The following is a 16,698-nucleotide window of genomic DNA, read 5'->3' as shown; positions in this document are numbered from 1 at the left end:
GCATTTCATATTGCTATTTCAGGAGCATACTCGATATTGCTACTTCAGGAGCACATTCGAGACGTTCATTCAAATATATATTCTTTCCACAATTTCAATTATGCAACTTCAGGTGCATAAATCATAATGAGCTTTTGGTACACGTATCACTCATTTAAATTATGAGGTACTCAATAAAATTATTGATTTAGGGCGATGCTTCAGGGATGCTCCATTTCCATTCTCAGATAAATCATTTCATCAATAATTTATAACAAGTATAAAAGAATAAATAAAACTTATATCTTAGAGATTTCAAATAATATATTGAAAAACTTACTTGAAATAGAAGACTACTATCTTCAGTATCATCTGAACTTTCGTGTATGAAGGTTTGCTTGAGATCGAAAAAAATCACGAAACGTGACTCCTCTCACCTAATCACGAGGGCCTTTTACGTGTGTTACTAACTCCACTTTTTGCTCTAAAGTTTTCAAGAAAAGTCTAACTTATCCAGCGTCTCAATAATCATAACCTATCAAATAAACATGTCAGAAAGTCAAGCACATAGAACTGAAAGCACAGAATTGAAAATAAGAATATAGCTTGCGGGGCGTGGGTCCTACTCGTTTTGGCACAAGCTCCAGAGGTGCCCGATGCAGGTCTCCTTCTCTTTCATTATTTTTATTTTTTATTTTTATTTTTAAAATGTTGCCGACAAGCCCCACGCCTTTTGACTTTTCTTCTCTTGTAGGATAAACTAATAGAAATTATTAGTTAAATATAACATGCCAACTACTCTCGAAAGCTAATGGAATTTGTTAGTCAATTATGGCATGCTAAATCATTAAAAACATTTTCCTATCCTTGCTAGCTGGAGCTCATCAAGTCCAGATTGGCGAATCCATCGCCACCAAAAGCCGTATCTTACGAGTGCTGCATGTCTTGCTCCACGCTCTCCGAATTCCCTCCAATATGGTACATTTGATTGTGGTCATAACTAGCCAAAACCGAAACTAAGTTGTCAGTGAAAAACACTATATCATCGTCTCCAATTACGAACCACCTCACGTTCGGTAACCCGAGCTTGTAACTTTCTAAAACAATTCGGGCAATCCGAACGGCCGACTGGGAGCTCGAGAACCTGCTCCAATCCTTTTTCTATGCTTTGGCTTTAACACATGCCAAGATCTGGGTTTTAACACATGCCGAGGGAGCTGAGGATAACACCAAGCTCCGACTCGGAGATCTGCCATGATACGAAGGAATTCTCAGCTGAGGACATAGTAGCTGGAGAGGAGGCTCAGGATGTGGTCCAGCATAACTAGTGCATCTGGAAGGAAGAAATGGACGAGCGGGGATGGCTCGGCCATGTATGGTGGGTTCGGTGATGGTGAGAGCCATCCGATCTGTGAGCAGGGCCACTGGGGCTAGGTCCAAACAGCAACCGTTCGAACCAATACGCCATGGTGTGCTTCGCCTTCTCGTAGATAAATGAAGGTGTATTGAGGTGATTAGCTTTGGCGAAATCCTCTGTTAACACTCTGCTTGCTTCCACCCCGCCGCCGGCAAGGCTCAAGATGGCCACAGAGATCATGACAAAGATGATCAAAAGGGTACTGGCCTTTCTGGAATTCATGATCTTGATCAGAATTAGCGCCTAGAATTTGATCTATAAACTTCTGTTTCTTTTGCTGAAAAATATAGTAGGATGTTGGTGAGAAACGGAGGTTTTGCTATCTTCTTTGAAGAGTACAAGGAGAGCTAGCTGTTTGTGTACTGCTGTCCTACTTCAATAAGAATATGAGTTAAAAAGAAAGTAGGTAACTATGGCTTGCGCCCCACTCATCAGGACGTGTTCTTTGCCTACGGAGACAAAGGAAGAAGATGAAGTTCGAAGAGAGTAGGAAGATGATGAGAATCGTGCTGATAACGTGTTATAAAACTTATTGAAAAGGAGAGAGTTTCAAGAGATTGAGAGAGAGCGAGAGAGGGGATTCTTTTATTGATCTGTATATCATATAACATCAATATATTCATATATATAGGGTTACAAAAGAGACTATGCTTTTGACGACTAGCACTATGCATTTGACGGCTAGCTAACTATGCTTTTGACGACTAGCACTATGCGCTTGACGACTAGCACTATTCGTTTGACGGCTAACTAAATGTGGTCATACAATTCAAGATAATTTATAACACTAAGTTATGTTTTTAATGAATTAGTATTTAGTAACTTAGTTACATAATTCATGTTAAAGAGCCTACTTAATTTTAATTTTACTAATTTAATTAAATTTTATATTAATTTATTTACCTAAAGAGAAAAAGAGAAAAAAAATGTTCTTCACTCACAAGGACCGATACCTAACAGTCCGGTCCGGAAAAATGGTGGATTGAAATTTTCAATTTGTGATCTCTCAAATTGGACCAGATCGATTATACCCCTAAAGACAAGTGAGACACATAAAAAAAAAGAGTGACAAGGATATAAAGTTGACACGTCATCAGCCACTCCACGAATGCCTCAATAAAAGGAATTTCCCTACCAAAGACAACAAGGACTTGGAATGCTTCTTCTACCATCTTGGGACTCTATAAACATTATCTTCTTTCTCTCGACAAGAGTCTTCAATCTCTATTATATTAAGAGATATATAAGGTCAGACTATACAAATTACCAACCTCCAAATACCATATAGACGTAACTTTTTTGCCAAATTAAAAATCTTTATATCTCTCTCATTTATATTATATTTATTATTTTGTTTTTACGGACAAACCGAGGACACCTTACTGAAGCCCAAGACGCTATCGGGGGCCTAGGATGACTCCTCCTACCTTTCATAATCAAACCCAAAACTGCTTCAACAATTTGTGACAATATTTATCTATTTGATATCTCAAATGAAATAATAAACACCTCACTTTTCACACTACGTTACAAAACCATGTTTTCAAATGAAAGGTATTTTAGTAAAATACTATATAAAAGTAACATCATTTTACAAAAATACCCTCACGTTGAAATATATTGTAAAATGTGTTATGTGAATATCATTGCTCATAAAACTTAATAATAACACTATTGATGGGTATTTGAGAAGAACTTCATAAAGCTACAAGTTTATGTCTATATACAAATAGAGCCATCTAAAAGGATACTAAATTCCACGTTCATAACATAACCAAGCCTCATACAACAACTGAAACAAGTGAACGGTAATTGTGTTCTCCCTCAGTCCGAAGCTGATGGAGGACACTGGCGGCAACGCTTATTGCTGCTCCCAAACCTGCAAGAACTGAGCAACATTAGAGGTCTGTTCTCAAGTCATGCGAATTGGCATACCTATTGCTACTGATATAATATTGCTAAAAAATTGTTGAAGAAATCCCTCTATAGCAGAGCTGTAACTGATCAAACCATCCATCATTGGTACCCCGACTGCCTCTTTATCCATCCTAATGCCTTCTATTTCTTTCTAAATGCTCGTAGCCTCATACCTGATTAACTGACTTTGAAAGCGGGATGTGTATTGAGGGCTTTGGCAATTCTTCTGCAACCAAAATGTAGAAGAGCCCCATCACTCCAGTGTGCCTTTGGGTGCTACTGTAATTAGATTCCAGAATCAGTGTCTCCCCATCGTTTATCTTAACAGAACCTGGTCGAGGATAACAGCTGGACATTCCTACAATATAACCAGCCTCATTTCCTGCTTCATTCCCTTCTCCATAAGTTGGTATTGAAGAACATATTACCCGTCCACCCTGAAATGGCACGCACAAACACATATACAAGAGAAGCTATTACATTTCAATCTCCTCATTATACAATATTTGACATGAAGGTTTCCACAGGATTTCAATAGACTTGTGGAGGTAAACAATTTGTGAAGGTAAACATAGAATGGCCCAACTAAGCCAGAGAAACCAAAAAGTTTTGACAGAGAAATGCAGAAATCCAGATCATGATGAAGTCCTCAGCCTAGATGCAACGAGAACATTCTGTGTTCAAGCATACAACTATCTAGTTGATGTTTTAATAATGAATAGAGACCTACTTATAAAAAAAATAATAAATAAACCAAAAAGTACTCGAGGAATAATGTTTGTGAACTGTAAACGGCTTTTTCTTGTCAGAGTTAACAAATTCTGATACATCTCAGTATAAGAACATCAAATCAGGTTCGTAAATGGTTAAGTTTTATACTATGCGACAGCAGATTGTGACTGGCGTAGCAGATAATAATGAAATTAATGAATGTTGAACTCATTTTACTACAAATAGTATTGAACGTTGAGATTACCTCTCCATAAAGAGTTGAACCAGTACCCCCCGCATGTTGATGGGCAACACCATAGATGACAGAACCACCAGTAGGCATTGTGAGGCTTACCCTTTTGGTGTCAGTGCACCCATTATTAGCCATACCAGATGCCCTACAAGATTTAACTTCATACTCAACCTGTACCAAAGAAATTCTACTTACTCAATTAAAAGAGCTACTGAATTGAAGAAAAAATGCCAACAGAACGGAAGATGCCTCAGTTGAAATCTAAATTCAGTTTATACCATTTTGTTTTGTCTTTTGAAACTTATGACACTTTGAGATTCACTTGGTCATTACAACTTAAAAAGCCAATGTTTTAAAAAGCTTATCCTACCTACATCTTAAAAAGCCAATGTTTCTTGGAACAAGCAAATCAGCCATTACATGGAATCATTAAGCATGAGATCTTCAAAAACAGGAGGCTCATGGACATGCAGCTATGACTAAAATCTTTAATGACAGGGAAAGGGCCAATCCTCAAGCACACAGGAAGAATGTAGAAAAACCCAGCCTTTTTTTTTTTTCCCCCCCAAAAGATGGAAATGGTTAAAAAAATAGAGGATAACATTTGGGGGTGGAAGAGAAAGGGCAAGAGTTAAACTACTTTGCCTGTATAAAAATCTAGATCGCCTGTTTCTAATGGTAATAATCCATTCCAGTTCTGCAAATAAATTAAACAACCTTGCACTGTCTTAAATCACCAAGTTCAACATCTTTGAGGTCACAAAGACATAAATCTGATTTATATTGGACAAGTAGAATTACGTTAAATACAATTAATAAGCATGGTTTGTATAAATCTAAAAGCTTCTCTTACTCCCATCACTAAGAATGGTTCACATTTGTGTGCAGGCACCAAAAAAAAAAGGAAAAAAAAGTGAGGTAGGTTTTCTCCAAATATGACTTCGATCTATTCTAGTTGTTTAAAATACCTCGGCATAACCCAAAGAAGCAGGGCTATTTTTCATTCCAACTTTTTCACAAATTTCTACTTGCACGTCGCTTGTTCGGAAACGTGCGTGTACGAGAAAAGGAGACCATTAATTAAGATCCGTGTACAATTAAAAATCATAGTATGTAGCATGATTAGAGAGTAAGTTCACTTACATGGCATTCATGTTCTGCATTCTGTCCTGGTGAATTCTCCAATCTTTTCTATGTATCAGTGACATCGAATATATAAATCTTAACAGGCACGATAAACTCATCCCAATCAAGCCACTTCACTGTATATCTCACGTAAAGGCCTCTTCTCTCAGCACTCTCAATGCCTTCTCTCAGTCTGCATTGTGTATAATCATAGCAACAGGATACGCCTCCTTTATAGTCTGGCCTCAAGGGACGATCATATTGATCCTTTGTGACATTATATAGATCACACCTGCATTCAGTGCATCCCAACTTATCTTCGACGCCCTGAGTATCAATTGCATGAACATTAAGCAACCACCCCTCCTCATACCCAGCAGGAATATTTGCAGGATTACCAACTTCTATTCCATAAGTATCTGGAACAAATGTAGCTGTTCCTCATGTTTCAGATCCAAGACCATAATACTGTCCATTAGAATTCTTCTGGCATACCCCACTATTCCTCACAAGAATATGATCAGATTTGTCAAGTTCCAGAGGGCCATTGTGATCTGGATTTGTTGCACCTCGACGTTTATAGTATTTTCCAGTGGCCCAGTGGTGGAGATAAGTCTCGTGAAGTGGAACAGAATTCCCTGCTGCATCAACTACTTCACCATTAAAACTCTTGAGAGCAATGTGACCTCTTGGGAAGTCAATATTATAGTAATATTTGTCCAGCACCGATCCTGGGCCCAGCACAAACTTAGGGGATAGAAAAACAGCCGATTTCATCTTGGCATGTCCATTTCTCTGGAAAGCATGTGAAAGTTTTATGCTGACTGCCAGTAGCAGTATTGCCAATGTAACACGAAAGCAGTGTAGCATTTTTTCCCTGCCAAAACCATATATTCCCAGATGAGCTTAAATTCATTTCTAGAAAATTGTGAAGCCTACATATGTTATAATAATAATAACAACAACTAAACAATAGGTTAGTGATCCACTAGAGAGCATAAAGAACTTAATGATGCTGGAAGTGTTCTCCCTCTCTTTCCCTTTATTCTCTCTCCTTTCACAGTTTATTCTCCTTGGCATCTTCTTTCCCTTACTTCTGTCCCTTCTTAGTTCCGTACTCCTCAGACCTTCGCTTTCACACTTGAAGGGAATCCACATTCCCTCCAAATAGGGGTTGGGATGGAAATCCGGATTCCCATGGACATGTTGAGCCCCTCACATAAATCCACCCAAATAGAGTAATAGTTTAGGATTCTCAATAGACTATAGTCCTAAAAGATTACTGCCAAACAAATGCCACCTTAGAGTCAAGTTAGGATTAAAAATTTTATTTAGAACTAAAATTTAATTTATTTAGGAATTTGAGCCCTAATTATATTAAGATATTTGCTAGTCTATTTAAGAGCACTAGTAATTATAGCCTAAGATTATTTTGGCCAGCCCCTTGAGCCGGCTAAATATTATTTTCATACTATCTCCAACTACCTCTGCTCTCCCGCATAAGAAGAAAAAGAAAGAAATTTCTCGGTTAGGTTTCTAGATGTGCTTAAAAATTGCAAAAGAAAGAAATGTTTCATTGAGACTACTAGGACCCATGTAGAGCCAACTTGCTTCATTTCACTACTTTTATTTCGATTTTGGTGTACATTATAAAGAAAATCTAACAACTGAAAAATCAGCCCAAACCACCCGCTCAAACATAAATGATGCGCAACTCTGTCTTCCGTTAAATTAATTTCTTAGTAGTGCTTCAGAAACAAAACAAAAAAGAATAAACAAGAATAAATAATTTTGGTTGATAATGTTCAATAGAATTAAAATAATGAAAAGTTTAAAATTAATATTTTAATAAAATAATAATAGATTTGTTGAGTTTATTATTTTGTGTTGTGAAAAGTAGCTAGTTAAAATTTGTAAAAGTGAATTTTTTAATAATTTTGATTAAAATTTATTGAAACTACTACTAGTACTCCAAATGTATCACGTATTCTAATGATTTAAGTATTTGATGAATTAAAATATTAAAAATATTCAGCCGCGCCTCCCCCCCCCCCCCCTTCTCTCTCCTCTCGGAACTTCTTCTCTTTGGCTTCTTCTTTCCCTTACCTCTCTTTTAGTTCCTCACTCCTCTGATCCCTCAAATTCCTTATCAATAGTTTTGTCCCACATCATTTTGATAAAATATAGAATACGATAGAAATTGAATGAGAAAATGGAACAAGAATTACAGAGAAAAACATTAAGGACTATATTTTATTATTCGTGGTGAATAGAATTCAAAGCATAGGTTCCTATTAATAAGAAAATTGTATAGATATGGAAGAAGGTAAATATCTTAAAAATCAAATAAATATTATTATGAAAATCAAATAAAATAAAATCTTTGTATTTAATGAGAATAATAATCGAATAAAATTATATTATATCTAACTCACTTAAGACTTGGCAATACTAATCGGATTTAGATCTCCTAAAGTACTTGCCCGAACTCTAGATCATAAAGTGGAAAAGAGATGGGTCTCATAGTAGTTATCATACTACATATGAGAATTTCTCCTTAAAATGCTCAGCAAATTCTATGAGACTCACGCATCTCCCTCCAACTGTTTTAGCCATGTTAGTTGCAAATTAAGCATAAATATTGAGGTAACTCACTAGTCACTGGCATAAGAAAATTACAAAGATACAAAGAAAGGGTAAGAACAGAAACTGTAAATATTAGAAGCCACCAATTCTGGAATACCAGGAGTGAGTATAGAAGGGTTACGGATGGTATGGAAAGAAGAAGTTCTTACAGTTTATAAATTACAATGGCTCCAACTGACTTCAATTGTAATCTTACAAATACTTTTGGTGTATAAAACGTGGTTTGAGTCATTATGGATCGCTACAGCTTGGCCGGATGATTTCCAGCGTAAAAAGCCATAGATATATAACTAAAAATAGATAGATACAAGTGAGCAATACTTGAATGAAAGTTATGAAGATAAGAAAACTGAAATATAGATGCAAAAGTTCCATAATGGGTTACTTCCACTTCCATATCCATAAATAATATATAGAAAGAACTTTCTCACACTGTTCTTTTTTTTCCTTTTTGGAAATCGAAAAAAAAAACGACCTGGGATCCGTTCACGGAAATTTAACGTTCAACACAAGAAGGGAAATTCCAAATTTCCAATTGTGTAAACTGAGCGTACTCTAAATCTCCTACCACGAAACAAAAATGGACAGAAGAACCAGTAATATGACTTTCTAAAAAACAGAGAGAGAGAGAGAGAGAGAGAGAGAGAGAGAGAGAGAGAGAGAGAGAGAGAGAAGGTAACCAAATGGAGTGATGTTGCAACGCTCATAGCTACGGTATTGATGAGTATGGGGCCGAGACGTCGAAGATTATTTAGAGCATTTCCATCCGGGTTTGCATATGGAAGTTTTTCCTATAATTTAGGGATTTTTTTAGGGTTTTGCAATAAAAACACCCCACATTCTGTTTCTCATTTTGCGATCTACCTTTCCGGTCTGTACAAGAAATCCCCATCTTTGTTGATCTACTGTACATCCGCATCGTGTATTTGGCTCCTGTTTCTTCCCTTCCGTCCTGTGTGTTCTTCCCTTTCCCTAGGGTAAACGGTTTGCTTCCTCCCGTAGCCTTCTAGCACCATTGATGCACTAGTGAATCGCCGAATAAAGTAAGAGAAAAACTTGCTATTTCGATTCTTTGGTTGATTGTCTTCCCCAATTATTGGTCTATTTTTCTTCTCTGGTTGTTTTCTCTCTCTCTTTTTCCTGTTTATCTCTTCCCCTTTTTCTTCCTCTCGACGCCATGAGAGAGCTGTGAGAGCTGGAAATTCTCCCTCCTGGGACACAGTTGTCATGTTTTTAGTTAGGTGTTTGCTGAAATCACAATCTCTGATTATTTCATAATCGCGGCTCTTCTCATTCACTGATCTCGGTGTTGGGGGCAAATCGCAGGTATAAATTTTTCTTAAATATTTGGGTTTGAATATTTATGAATACTTAAATTTGATAGGTGTATGAATATTTGGGTTTGCCCTACTTTTACTGAATACCAAGCTCATTGAAGCAATTGCACTTTAGAAGAGTAGCTCCAAATGTTATATCTCCCCACGTAATGGGTGACAACCAAATTACGAAAAAAAGGAAATACTTATGTTTGCCAACTAGCAGATACATTTAAGCCTGTATGGTTGCTCCATTGAATTGGACTTATCAGCTTATACTGTCTACCTTTCTTGTTAACTGTTCTCTTTGGGAATAATGTTGCATGGGTGATAAATTTATAATTTGGGTTTGCTAATAATTGAACTTTTTGAAGTTGTTGAATTTAACTTTGTGATAAGTGAAACTTCATATACTACCTGTGTAATTGGGCGATGCCTCTTTACTTGTTTTAATAAAATCTTCTCTTACTTGCAAAAAAAATAAATAAATCTTAATGTTTGGTTAAGAATCCAGCCTGTTCACAAACTTAACCAAATTAAGCTTAGTTTTGGTTCTTATCGTTACACAGATGTTTCAGGTTCCAGGCTTGAAAGCAACAAATTAATTTAACAAATCTTACTATGGATAGTCTTTACAACTGTCATATTATTTTGATAGACTGGTGTTGTATGTGTAAATGAAATGGGAAACTGTTGATTATCTCCTCCTCCATTGTGACATGGTGTAAGATGTGTGGTTTTTGATCCTTAAGATGTTCAGAGTTCACTGAGTTATGCCTAATTGGGTGGAACTTTTGGCATGTTGGGAAAGAAAGTTTGGTTGAACGAACTTAATGCCATTTGGGGTACATTTTATTTTATATTGTGGTGCTTTTAGAGAAAATGGAATTCTTGAAAATCTCCATGTCCGCGAGAAGAAGAGTTTGACTCTACAATTTCTTAAGTCCATTTCAAGTTTTGTTACATTTATGCCTCTATTGATGTTTCTACTTATGCAGATTTTTGTACTCTTTTTCATTGTCTTTGATCTTTGTCGGGTGCTTTTAGGGGTGTAAATTTTAACCGGTAAACGGGAAAACTGGACTGGTTGTGCCGGTTTTGAACTGGTCCGGTCCGGAACCGGTTTCATAAAATGAAAAACCGGCCGGAACCGGTCCGGTTTCGGTTCCGGTCATTTTTAGACCGGACCGGTACTATTTAATATGTGTATATTTTTTTATTTATTTAATGTTTTATGTTATATATTTTATATTATATATAATTTTTTATATATAATATATAATAATATAAATTATAATTATATAAAAAATAGTGTTATTTTAATTTATAAAATAAAATTTTAATTTTAAACATGAAAATTTAATTGATCATATGCTTTAAATATATAATATTATAAATATATATTATTTATTAATAACATTTTATCATAGATTCATAAGAAGTAAGAACCTAAAAAGAAAGAAAATCACTCAAATATTATTACTAAATTTTAATGACCTAATATACTTAAAACTCTTTATATTTTTTTTGATAAGTACATAAGACATTAGTAGATAAATATAAATTATATATATTAGCATATAATTTATATAAAGCTATACCAAAACTATACTAATAGCATAATTTTTTTACATAGCACTTTTTTTTTACATAGCAGTCTTTTTATATAGTAGTTTTTTTTAAGTAGAATTTTTTGACATAACAGTTTTTTTTTTTTTATAAACAAATTTTTTTTATAATAAATATATATTTTATTAAAACCGGACAACCGGACCGAACCGGACCGGAAACCGGAATACCGGTTTAGGAGTGTAATCGGTGCGTAATCAGTTTTGAAAATTGTAAAACCGATGCCTACCGGTTCGGTCCTAGATTTTGTCCAAAACCGGACCGAACCGGACCGGTTACACCCCTAGATGCTTTATCTTATATACATCTTGCATACTTGGATTGTGCCCCTTGTGCTTAGTATAGTTGTGTTTACTTATAAAAAAATTGAAGAAACCAAATGAACTTTGTTAAGTATGATAGTTTAACCCATAGGGGTTGGCTTAAGTGGTAAAGGCCTTGGGTTTGGGGTATGGTCCCCCCAAGTCTAAAGTTCAAATTCTCTTGGATGCTTGTTTTAAGGCTTACTTGATAGATTACTTCGTGCTTGTTAATGGAGATTGGGAAAGAAGTTTGGATGCTTTTTGGATAGGTGCATTCATATGATAATTCATATCCAGTCTTCCCATGATCATTTACGGATGGTGTTTGGTCTGTGAGGCTGACCACTTACAACTTCAAGATACTCGGCTTTCCTTATGTCCTTGTCTCAAGTGGTAAAGGAAGTGGTCCAAGTTAGTTTTAGGCTCTATTCCTGCTCGGCAGAAGAGGGACAATGAAAGCAAAAAATAAACAAAATAAAATGAAATAAAGACAGTGTGGGATTCGTTTGCTTTTTGAATTAGTGGCATATATGTAACTTGTTCTTCCACAATAGCTAACACAAGGCAACATGTGGTGTATGATCTTCACTTGTTTGTATTTTTTCCACTTGATATAACGCTTTTCAAACTTGGAAAAGCCTTAATTTTCAGCCTTAGGAGGTTAACATATGTTGGGAAATAATTTTATATTTGTTGTCCTCCTCATTTCCACTTGTATAAGCATCGTTTTTTGAGTAAGTAAAAGGAAATTTTTTCATTAAAAGAGTAACAATGGACGCATGCTTGAGATTAATGCTTTTTGTTTATTTAAGCCTTTTAAGCTGCTTTTTTCCACACTTGATAAAATCATGCAAGAATTTCTCATTTGCACCGTGTAGATCCTATAGCTAGAGCTCTTGCCTATTCTTATAATCAATACAATCTTGTTGGATAATAGTATTGTGGTTGTGACAGTCTCCTTGTAGTTTGCTTGAATTTGTGCAATCTTTTTGGATTCTTTGCAGTTATTCATATATCTCGGGGGAGGGGAGCTGTTAATAGGCTATGATGATGGTTATAGTGCTGGTAATTCACTAGTGTATTAGGGGACCCATCGATATCGCGGGGTAATCCTCATTCGGATTACCATATTGCAGATTGTGGTACTTTCCACAAAAGGCAATCGGGGTTCGAGTGGGGTTTTGCAGCCATTCGATGTTCGCTACCTTACTTATGCATGCTGAGCATATTTACAACCATTCTGAGCCCTTTCTCTTATTAATATATGTTATATTAATAATGTATATAGGATGGGGATGCTCTTATATAAATTAATGTGATTTGCATGCTATTTGGTTGGTGTTTTGTATTATGTTCTGATAGAGAAATAATGTATAAACTCAACCCTCTCGGCTGTGATGATGACAACCGCATATGGAGATACGAGATTCTGATTGCTATCTCCTCAATGGTTAGGTAACCCGGACGGCCAATAAGTACTGGCAACCGGTTGTTGCAGCCATGAGTGGGTGGCAATCTTATCTTTTGTATTGCCATTCGTTTCCTAAACCCTGATCAAAAACCAAACTTCAAAGTGATATCTTTTCTAATCTCTAAATGTTTTTTTAGAGATGGATTCACAAGATGTGACTAGTATGTACTTCACAAATCTTTTTAGTCAAGATTCTCAACTCAACCCCACGTACGGTGGGCAAAGTGGAACTTCTCCGTTGACCCTTGATGACTTTCCAACCCTACCCCCTAACGAGCACATCGGCGTTAGGAAATCAGTCAGGGGTGTGAATTTCACCCCCGAAGAAGACAAGTTACTTGTCCCCACTTGGCTAAATTGTAGCCTTGATGCTGTTCAGGGAACAGATCAAAAACACTCCCAACTTTGGAAAAAAAATTTTGAGTACTTCTAGCAATTTAAAGAAACCACAAATGAGCGGACAATTAAATCTTTAATTCATCGGTGGTCAGTTATCCAAAAGGCCACAAACAAATTTTGTGCGAAACTAGGTCAAGTTGAAGGGTTAAATCAAAGTGGCATGACCGATCAAGACAAGGTAAAAGTTCAAAATCCTTCTTGTTTTACTCTAAAATTTCTTATCTTTTACATTGGTTTAACATTGGGTTTTTTTTTTTCCATGCAAGTTCGACAAGACCAAGGTTATGTACCAAGCGCTAGAAAAATGCTCCTTCCAATTTGAGCATTGTTGGCACCTGTTGAAGGACCAAGCTAAGTGGATTTGGCGCGCCACAAAGGAGGATCCAAAACGAAGGAAGATGATGTCCCCATTCCCGACTCCAACTCGAGGTTCTGGCGCTACAATTGATTCAGCTTTTGATATGGAGGCGGATGAAGTCATGGAAAATGACGTTATCGAGTTGGACCGATCAATTGGAAGGAAAGCTGAGAAAGGAAAATGAAAGGCCCAAGGCAGGCAAGCAGAGCAAAATTTCCAACTCAGGAAGATGAAGTATACTCTTTTGGAGGAATCACGCGCTCAGGAGAAAGAGTTTTATCGAATGAAAGCCGAGAAGATGGAGTATGACAAGGAAAAAGAGGAAAAAAAATTACGCCTTGAGGATGAACGATTGAGGTTAAAGGCCGAGAAGATGATGATTGAAGCTGAAAAAGAGCAAAATAAAATCCGTCAAGAGGACAAAAGACTGAGGTTGGAGGTTGAGAAAGTAGAGTTTTCGAAGAAGGAATTAGATCAGCGCATTATGATGATGGATGTGAGTGTCATGCTAGAAATGCAGCGGTTATATTTCCAGCAACTCCAGAAGGAAATCATGATGAGACGCAATACTTCTAAAGATTGAACATTTGATTGATAATAGTGACATTTTCAGTTGTATTTCTTATTTTTTGTTTTGAACAATAATAGATGTATAAAAAGCATGTGTATGTATTTTTCAAGTTGTTTTATTGTCCCTCAAGTTGATCATGCAAGTAATATGTTATTATAATTTTAAATTTTATTAAAAATAAAATTTTCATCATCATATAGATTGCAAAGCTTATACTCAAGGAAAGGCAATAATAGATCGACTTTTACCATTAACATAGTCACTAATGGCACGAAGGAAATACAAATGCAAAGTAAATCAATTCAAATATAAAGGTAAATAACACGAAGGAAATACAAATGCAAAACAAATTAAGTCAAACATAAATATTAAATAACATGAAGGAAATACAAATGCAAAGCAAACTAACTCAAACATAAAAGTAAATAATACTATGGAAAAGAGGTCATAGTTTGAATGCGACAGGGCTAATGTTGGGAATATAATAACCATTGATGTTCAATTAGATCTTCTTGGAGCTGATGATGTGCCGAGCTATCTCTAATATGATGATGACGCTAGATGAAGTCCGTAAGCTCAATTGTATGATTGCGTAACAATTCTGGGAGATCATCATCAAGTTGATCATATTCAATGTTCAGACTCTCACTATCATCACGTTCATCTTCAATGGTCATATTATGTAAAATAGCACATGCTTTCATAATATTTGTTAGGTCCTTCACTTTGAACATTCGGGAAGGTCTATGAATGATAGCAAATCGTTGTTGAAGTACCCCGAATGCACGCTCAACATCTTTTCTTGCGGATTCTTATGCTTTCACAAAATTTTTTTTCTTATTCCCTCGTGGTGATGGAATTGTTTTCACAAAAGTTCGGCACTTGGGATAAATACCGTCCGCAAGGTAATACCCCATAGTGTAGTTATTGCCATTGATAGTGTAATTGACTGCAGGAGCACACCCTTGGGCAAGTTCCGTAAAAATAAAAGATCTCTCTAGCACATTAATGTCGTTATGTGAATCGGGCATACCGAAAAATGCATGTCATATCCAAAGATCATATGAAACAATTGCTTTTAAAATAATAGTTGGTTCACGGATGTGGCCAGAGCACATACCTTTCCAGGCTGCGGGACAATTTTTCCACTTCCAATGCATGCAATCAATGCTTCTGAGCATTCCTGGGAATCCTCGTTGTTCACCAACCAGCAGCAATCGGGCTATATCATTAGCATTTGGGGACTGCAAATATTCATATGAAAAAATACGTACTATTGTCTTAGATAATTTTTTTAGACTCTCCATTGCGGTACTTTCACCAATACGTATGTATTCATCCATAAAATCTCCACTAACCCCATACGCCAGCATTCTAAGTGCTGCGGTTATTTTTTGTATAGAAGATAAACCGAGTCTTCTGACATGATCTCTTCTCTGGACGAAATACGGCTCATAAGACTCTACCTCATTTAGAATACGAAGAAATAGGGGACGGTTCATCCGAAATCTCCTTCTAAATAGATTCGAGGGATATACTGGATTCTCTGCGAAATAATCACGAAATAGGCGCTCGTGCCCCTGGGCATGATCACACCGAATAAACTTACGTGGGTGCCTATTGTCACGTTGCCTCGATGACTGTCCATCGACCTCCTCAGTATGAACATCGCTATCATCTTCAGAGGATACGTATGTCAATAATTTGAGAAAGAAGGTACGAGCCATTTGATGAAGGGAGTAGGAGATCAAAGAATAAAATAGAATCTCTGTTCTACAAATGAAATGAGACTTGAGTTTGTGAAAATGTGAATGTTAGCAATATGCGTATTTATAGAGGAAAAAGTTACCGTTACACTACAAACAAAAAATGTTACCGTTTGAAACAAGACAAAAAAAGTTACCGTTATAGAAAAGACAAAAAATATTATTGTTGGGAAAATGACAAAAAAATTACCGTTGTAAAAATGACAAAAAATATGACCGTTGGAGAAAGGACAAGTAATGTTACCGTTACATCCAATTAAAAAAATTATATCATCAATACGTGACTACGGATTCTCATTAATCTTTAATTGATAAAGAGTACTCATCTAAAAAAATTTACCATCACGTTAGAAAATGCATTAATTTATTAATAAAATTTACTATTTTTATAATAGAATTTTTGGTTTGAAAAAATACTATATTGGGTAGTCAAAATCATATAAATATTTAGTAGAAAATTATAGTTGAAAAGAAGATAATAAGACAAAAGAGTTAGTAATTAGGATTGTAAATGGAAGGGAGAGAAAAGAGTAATAAAAAAAATAGAGAAATATTATTTAATAGAATAGAGATGAGGATGAGGAATGAGATGTAAGAGATTTTTAGAAGATGAATAAAATTTAGGGATAAATTTGAAGAAATGTGATTTTGAGTTAAATTATAGAGATGGGGATAAGAAACTAGATGAGAATGCTCTGAGAGATTTTATGGATGAGCTTTGCTATTGATAATTTTCACACGCCATAAACTTTATTTTTTTATTTAAAAAAAATTAAAATTTATTTTTTTAAATTAATTTAATTTTTCTATTTATTATCTTTAAATTAAATATTTGAAA

General features: G+C 35.7%; 1 pseudogene; it reads right to left on the bottom strand.

The window, feature by feature from the left end:
* Nucleotides 1–3,138: 3,138 nt before the first annotated feature.
* Nucleotides 3,139–16,698, bottom strand: part of LOC122307154 — a 42,893-nt pseudogene continuing 29,333 nt past the window's right edge.

Source organism: Carya illinoinensis, chromosome 1 (genome assembly GCF_018687715.1).
Source record: "Carya illinoinensis cultivar Pawnee chromosome 1, C.illinoinensisPawnee_v1, whole genome shotgun sequence".
In the NCBI taxonomy this organism is placed as follows: domain Eukaryota; kingdom Viridiplantae; phylum Streptophyta; class Magnoliopsida; order Fagales; family Juglandaceae; genus Carya; species Carya illinoinensis.
The sequence above is the reverse complement of the archived record's forward strand: the minus strand, read 5'-3'. Positions and strand labels throughout refer to the sequence as shown.